This window comes from Squalius cephalus (genome assembly GCF_949319135.1).
Source record: "Squalius cephalus genome assembly, chromosome: 20".
Taxonomy (NCBI): domain Eukaryota; kingdom Metazoa; phylum Chordata; class Actinopteri; order Cypriniformes; family Leuciscidae; genus Squalius; species Squalius cephalus.
Window position 1 is genome coordinate 30,917,718 of NC_137141.1, and position 5,846 is coordinate 30,923,563.

The 5,846-nt window shown below is 36.8% G+C and overlaps 1 gene segment (V, D, J or C); it reads left to right on the forward strand.

Annotated features, from left to right (window-relative positions):
* The first annotated feature begins 1,525 nt into the window (after nucleotides 1–1,525).
* Nucleotides 1,526–2,009, forward strand: LOC307148534 (T cell receptor alpha variable 38-1-like). The segment is given in 2 exons: nucleotides 1,526–1,571; nucleotides 1,666–2,009.
* Nucleotides 2,010–5,846: the final 3,837 nt, after the last annotated feature.

Below are 5,846 nucleotides of genomic sequence, written 5' to 3' on the forward strand. Positions count from 1 at the left end.
AATCACCTCTGTCTCATACAAAAACCTTATCTCATAAACAGCTTGTTTCTGTGATAAGTGTATTTATTGACAGGCGTTTCTCTCCACACCTGTGGGGTTTGATTCAGAGCCAGTAATGAACACATACAGTAGATCTGGCAAACAGTAGCAAATATTTTACAATAAAAAAACCCCCTAAAGGTCTTTAGTTTGTAAAAGCTATGTTTTCTTATTTTTTTGATGATGAACAAAATAATGAAGTGCAACAATGTTAGAAGAATCATATAATAATCGAATAATATAAGTTGAATCTGTAACATTTTAGATTCGGGAACACAATTCACTATTAACTAGTTGCTTAATAGCATGCATATTACTAGCATATTGACTGTTTATTAGTATTTATAAAGCACATATTAATTCTGCATGACCATATTCTACTTCCATTAATCCGAGCAAATACCTAAACTTAACCATTACAACAACTACCTTACCACCAATAAGCAGTTATTAGGAGTTTATTGAGGGAAAACACCTAGTTAAGAGTTAATATGTGTTCCCTAATCAAAAGTATTATATATATATATAATAGATTAATAAATAGACACAATTATTAACATTATGTAGATTGTTTCATTTCCAACTAATAAATTACTAATATCCTGACCTACTATATTCCTGAACGAACAACTTCCGCTATTATGTTAATTTTCCACTGTAACATCCATGTATCATGCAGTCAGTTCCTGAATTGAGAATTTTGCTCAAGCATCAGGTCCGGCGCCATGAGGGGGAAAAGGGGTGAGATTTCAATCGAGTGGACACACATATGATATGAGTGCAGTCAACTTGGGCAAGATTTAAACAAAAACAGCTGCCATAAATAATTACAGTAACAGTGATCAACAGATGGCGATGTGTTTCCACAAATGTGCAGCCTGTTCATCCAGACTCTATGATTGACTCGCGTGAATCACATGAAGACTGCAACAGCAGAAACAATTACATTTAGCTTTTTTGCTGCATGGTGACATCTTCTTGTCAGCTTTTATTCTGGGTCACTGTAGTTTTCTACTTAGAAAATCTAAGACTTATAAATCTAATCTAATCTAAATCTAATAAAAAATAAAACAAAATATAAAAAAATCTATGACCAAAATTAATTTAGCTAAACAGCAAAGTTTAAACAGTTCAATGAATTTTGCAGGAGTCTTTTCCTTTTAATAGACACCTGAGACAAGCTGAACACATGTATAGAGCACAGACATTTTTAATGAACATTTAATGAACATCTGAAGAGTTGAGGAAGTCCTGTCTTCAATCAGAACAAGCCATCAATGTTAAACTTATTCATCTTAATTATAGTTTTCTCTCTTTAAAGTTATTTTTAGAATGTCCACAATTCCACTCACTTACTGTATATTGTCAGCATAGATATGTATATATACACATCTATGCTTGTCAGTGTGCCAGAAATGACATCACTTCCTACAAGTGCTCTCCTGCATTTAATTTGAAGAATTCTCTCCTAGCACCTGAAGCAAACATGACTAGCGTTCTTCTCAGAGTTTATGTTTCTCTATGCCTCACAGGTAATCCGATCTAATGGAATATTTTTAGTTAACTTTAATGTTTCTGCTGCTACAGTCTAACACAGATTTTACTGTATGTATTTTCTCATTACAGCCATCTGTCTTGGTGGAACTGTTCTCCAGTCTCCTGGTGACTTCATCAAGAACCCAAATGAATCTGCAGTTATCATATGTGCACACGATGTATCAAACTATGATCGTATTCTTTGGTACAAACAGAGCCAGAGCACACGGGACTTTATATACATTGGATATCTTTTATATGAAAACGACAACCCAGAGTCTGAATTTGAAAACAAGGTCAAAATGAAAGGAGATGGAAGAGATAATGGCACTTTGACTATCAGCAGCCTCAGACTGAATGACAGTGCAGTGTATTTCTGTGCAGCGTATTACACAGTGTTCACAATCACCTCTGACTCATACAAAAACCTGTGATACCAAAGCGTCAGCTTTTCAGTGGTTGTAACAACAGTCACTCACTCTGCACCTGGACATGAGGGCTTTCAGGACCAATAATGGCGACAGATGCTTTAGCAGCACGAATCAACCCAGCCAGACTTAAATATGATCATAACTATCATTATATTGATTCTGTGAGTGGTTGCTTTAGAATGAGCAGAGTCAGCATTTCTCCTCTACATTTAAGGGTGCGACCGCAAGGGGGCGCTCACGACCACCTCAAACATACGGCAGTGTTTCCCAACCCTGTTCCTGGAGGCACACCTACACATTTTGGATGTCTCACTTATCTGACCTATATTTGTCTGGTCTTGGAGTCTCTACTAATGAGCTGATGAGTTGAATCAGATGTGTTTGATAAAGAAGAGTTTGAAAATGTGTAGTGTTGGTGTGCCTCCAGGAACAGGGTTGGGAAAACGGTCTTGTGGACTTCATGTTTATGTGTACGTGGCGGTCATTGTAAGTCCACAAAACCACAAGTGCATATGAAGTGTGCCATATGGGACAGGATCTTAACAAGCGGATTGCGTCATGAGCCCATTTCACACATGGTTTCTTTGACTCAATAGAAGGTGCATTAAAGCAAACATTAGGGCTTTATAATCAGGATATTCTAAAAAAAAAATCAAAATTTCTGGCAGTTTTTAATGCACCAATCTTTCTTATGAACCCTTGAACTTGGCAAATGGGAGAATAGCTACTCTGAGCAGCCTGTTGCACCATCAGTCCATTTCACAGTACAGTTTCTCGTCATTATTATTAAAGCTTCATACTAGAGATACATTTCTAACAAAAACAAAAAAGTTTAAAAAATGTTTTGCCATAATTATTTTTTTATGGACCTTTGAAAGTGGCATATATTGAATAATACTATGTACGATAAATCGGCTATTATACCGGTATCGGACGATATATATGTTCATTTTTAATGTTATTGTTATCGGCCCATTAAGTAAATTTGGCCGATATATTAAAGTCCATAAATAATGTATTATTTCCTTCAACTGAGACACTTCAGATGCGCACTGGTCACCATGATGGTTTTGAATTGCTTGAAATATTATTGGAATCACTTCGAAAAAATAATGAAGTGCTACATGTGCAGCGCAAGTCATTTAGGCTACATACAATTATAATGAAAACATTATAATTCTGTGCTTTTTTCTTTTAAATCAGTCTCTCAAAATCATATAAAAAATTGGATTTAGATTTATCTGCCAATATATTAGTTATCGGCTTTCACATATAAAGTATTAACGGTTATTATCGGTATCGGCCAAAATTTTCATATCAATGCATCCCTAATTATGACAGTTGAAGCAATCTCTTTCGCAGTTAAATTTAACATACTGGCATCATACACAGACTAATGGCCAAGTGAAATCCAAAATTTGTGGACCCCCAATACACAACGAGCCACCTATGGCACCCTTAGCTAGTGTTGTAGTTTCTTGGTCACCGTGTTAAAGCTATAAGAGACTCCTGTGAGAGGTAAGGCAAGGCAAGGCAAGGCAAGGCAAGTTTATTTATATAGCACATTTCATACACAATGGCAATTCAAAGTGCTTTACATAGAAGAAATTAAAATAATAAAAAGAAATAGGAATAATTAAAACAGTTTAGAAAAATAAAAAATAAAATACAGTACAGTACAGATAGTCGGACGAACATTGGCACAGTGCTCATTCAGTAAATGCATAGCTAAACAGAAGTGTTTTGAGTCTGGATTTGAAAGTGACTACTGTAGGAGCACGTCTGATCTCATCTGGAAGCTGGTTCCAGTTGCGGCTGGCATAATAGCTAAAAGCGGACTCGCCATGCTTAGAGTGAACCCTTGGTATTTCTAGCTGATATGATCCTAGTGATCTGAGTGATCTGTTGGGTTTATATTCAGTGAGCATATCTGCAATATATTGAGGTCCTAGGCCATTGAATGATTTATATACCAGTAATAATACTTTACAATCAATCCTAAATTTAACTGGGAGCCAGTGTAAAGACCTGAGGACTGGTGTGATGTGTTCATATTTTCTGGTTCTGCTCAGAATCCTGGCGGCAGCGTTCTGTATGAGCTGCAACTGTCTTATGGTCTTTTTGGGAAGGCCAGTGAGGAGTCCATTACAATAATCCACCCTGCTGGTGATGAAAGCATGCACAAGTTTCTCTAAGTCTTGTCTGGAAACAAAGCATCTAATTCTTGCAATATTTTTCAGATGATAGTATGCTGATTTAGTTATTGCTTTGACATGACTACTGAAACTAAGGTCTGACTCTAGTGTCACACCAAGATTCCTGACTTGATTTTTAGTTGTTTGACCCCTAAAGTGAAGGTATGCGTTCACCTTGAGAACTTCATCTTTGTTTCCAAACGCAATGACTTCAGTTTTGTCTTTGTTTAACTGAAGAAAGTTTTGACGCATCCAACTGTTGACTTCGTCAATGCATTGGCACAGGGAGTCAATGGGGCTGTAATCGTTAGGCGATAGGGCTAAGTAGAGCTTAGCCCTATCTTTAAGTAATGAAATATAAATTAAGAGTATACACTCAGCAAATCAGTTGCGGGCTGGTGTTTACACTTAACTGTTCATATGTTCATATTTCACGTTTATACAACTTTTCCCCCTGTAGTGTTATGACTTATGATGTCATATCCTGTTCAACAACAGCTAGAGTTCATATCATTGAAAGGCTGCAGGGGACTCACTCTCACCCCACCCCAAAACCCAACATGACTAGGAACATTATTTCATTGATTCTGTTACTGTACTGGAGCCAAGGTACCAAAAACTTTTTTTAAATTATCTCCATAACAACTGAAACAATAACCTTATATTCTTACCAATTCAATTATATTTTTTCCACAGGCACTATGGCTGGGGATGATGTTGTTCAAGAGCCTACAATTCTTCATGAACTAAAAGGGAGTTCAGCCCAAATCAACTGCACACACAATATGGGTTCAACCTACAGACTGATGTACTGGTACCGACAGCGTCCAGGAGAGACTATGAGACTCGTAGCGTTCACAACCTCTTACACCAATCCAGAATATGAAGATTCTGAGAAAAATAAATTTATGGCCAATAAAACAGTTGCTGAGAGTGGATCTCTGACTGTGAAGAATCTGGAGCCGGATGACAGCGCCATATATTTCTGTTCAGTGAGTGAATACACAGTGAATCAAACTCTGGGCAGAGATGTACAAAAACAGGTGCATTAAAATAAGAGATGAATACTGATCAACAGGGGGCAGTGTGGTTCTTTTGATCATTTTCAGTCTTCTCACATTGCAAAATAAATGTCTATGTTGGCACATGGTGATGCTTAAAAGAGAGATTTTAATGACTGACCATGAGCTTCATTACTGTCCCCCTTCTCTAACAGTTCAACTCATTCTGTGTAGTTTGTATCTTATCTTCCCCATTTTATCCCTTTATTTCTCTCAGGTTACACCGGTTAGGAACCGGTATATCTGACATCACTTCCTCCTGCATGTGCCTTTGATTCACAGCAGAAACACTTAGTGAAAGAAACCATGATGGACATGTTTGATAGCATATCTCTATCTCTAATGATACTTACAGGTAAAAATAAACAAATATGCACTTGATAATTTACTTCAATATCATACAGATTGTTTTAGTCTAAACATTACTGTACACAACTGTTGTTGTTTGTTTCTCCACAGCTGCATGTCTTGGTGAAACTGTCGATCAGACGCCAGCTAACCTCATCAAGAAACAAGATGATTCTACTGTGATCATGTGTGTTCACAATATATCGAACTATGAACGAATATTATGGTACAAACAA